This window comes from Sinocyclocheilus grahami, unplaced genomic scaffold (genome assembly GCF_001515645.1).
Source record: "Sinocyclocheilus grahami isolate Dianchi unplaced genomic scaffold, SAMN03320097.WGS_v1.1 scaffold1249.1, whole genome shotgun sequence".
NCBI classification, from domain to species: domain Eukaryota; kingdom Metazoa; phylum Chordata; class Actinopteri; order Cypriniformes; family Cyprinidae; genus Sinocyclocheilus; species Sinocyclocheilus grahami.
The window spans coordinates 109,158-111,196 of NW_015506428.1; the positions used below are offsets into that span (position 1 = coordinate 109,158).

General features: G+C 36.1%; 1 long non-coding RNA gene across 1 annotated transcript in view; it reads right to left on the minus strand.

The window, feature by feature from the left end:
• The window catches only part of LOC107568485 (uncharacterized), a 17,884-nt gene that overhangs the window by 10,795 nt on the left and 5,050 nt on the right, over positions 1–2,039 (minus strand). The gene's annotated exons all lie outside the window — the stretch shown is intronic.

A 2,039-nucleotide genomic window follows, 5' to 3' on the forward strand; every position in this document is an offset into this window, starting at 1 on the left:
TGTCTCCATCCTGTAGGTGGGTCTGTTGTGAGACATAGATCCTACAATGGCATCTTTTTCCACAGAATACTTCAGGCAGTTGTTGCCAGCATACCACTTTTTTGGAAAGCCAACTACTGGCTAACATGGCCCAAGAGAGCAGCAGAACGTCTCGGGTTACTTATGTAACCATGGTTCCCTGAGTAGGGAACGATTTGCTATTAACTTTATTTTAAGCTGATCAACATGAGCTTGGTCTGTTGGAAACTGAAAGGCCATCAAGGATGGGTAAATGTCTTGTTCATTTATACCCTGAATCAAGTCATATATTGAATATATGTGCTTTGCAGCTCCTTTACTCTGTTTTCTCTCTATCCTTTTCTTGAATCATCTCTCCTTGTACCTCTCTTTTCAACTCTTCCTCACTGGGCCTAATGTCTCCTTGTATTTCCTCACTTATCTCACTTTCTTCCTCATTGGCTCTAACCTCTCCTTAATCTTTCTCACTTCTCTCAACTGCTTTCCCTTGAATCTCTTCAAAACTCTCATTATCTGAACTACAACTCTCTATGAAAAACAAATTTAATTACATTATTTTTATATTAAACGGATGGTTTGACCCAAAATGAACATTATTTCTTCTGTGGAACATAAGATTTAATTGCATAATAATTTTGGCCATATAATGAATGGAAATGGGGACACCATTTTGTTCCCCACTGGCTTTCAATATATGGACAAAACAAATCTTGTAAATATTCCACAGAAGAAAGTCATACAGAATTGAAACTACATATAGATGAGTATATGACATATTATCAATTTGGGTGAATTGTTATTTTAACAAAACTGTCTCATTTAGTATGTTATGGACTGTAATATAAGTATATTAGCTTAAAAAAATTAAACAGTACCTGATTCATCTTTATTCTCTCCCCTCAGCCAACTTGTGAGAGGGGTGTTACCTCTGGCTGCATCAGAGAACTCCTTGTGTTTTTTTTGTTTGTTTGTTTTTTCTTTTGATCCTTTCTTTCTTTGGCATTCTATTAAAGTTGTTGATTAAAATAAAATGCACACATCAAACAAAAATAAGGAGATGATGATAATATTACTAAACATTATTAACTTTAAACAAAACAGTGTGAATCAAGAAGTTAACCAGGTTGAATTCATGTTTAGTTTTGCTGATAATATATTGTAAACTTTGTTTATATTACATGGATGACAGTGCTAGCTATCATTAAATCAAATACATAAATGTCTTGCACATTAGAGTTGTGTCAGGGAAACAGGTCAATTTAGCTCAAAGGGAATCATTTAAGATTTTAAAGGGAGTTTGGACAGAATCGCTGTTTTACGGATGATCACTGAGACGGCCAGCGATTAATTGAACGAGCCGTATGACATCAATTCCGCAATGGATATTTAGATCCAAAATATAGTGAAGACACTATTAAATAGCACAGTAACAAGATCGGCAGTTTAAGACATTAACTTGTGAGCACAAAACACAAGCTACTTCTCTTTTCAATATAAATGAGGCTTTATTGGATAAATCTAAGACATATAAACTAATCTAACACATAAACATACGCATTCACACAAGTTGCAGAAAGAGAGAAAGTGAGGAAATAATTAGTTCAAGAGAATGAAAATGTGAAATCCCAAGTTTACAGCAATATGTGCAATTGCATAGATCTGAACAACCATCAATCACTTAATTAACCCTCGAGTTCCTCAATGAGGTTAAAATTTATATTAAATGCACCAGTTCAGCTAGGACCTGGAGGTACTTGCGTTGTGTTGCATTGCCTGTACGGGGGTTCCCTTTGTTGTGGTCCTTGCAGAACGGAGGGTTTCCCACGGTTGCTGATTGGCTGGAAGTTTAGTCTTGGGAAGCAGTGGTTGGGCGTTGGCTGACGACGCGGAGTTGTGGGCTGGTTAAAGTTTAGACGGCACTTGAGGCACGGCGTTAGGCAAAACTTAACTCAGAAGAACACGAAACTAAATAAAATAAACTAAAGTAAATAAATAGAAGTAAAGTTTGATGAGACTAGATG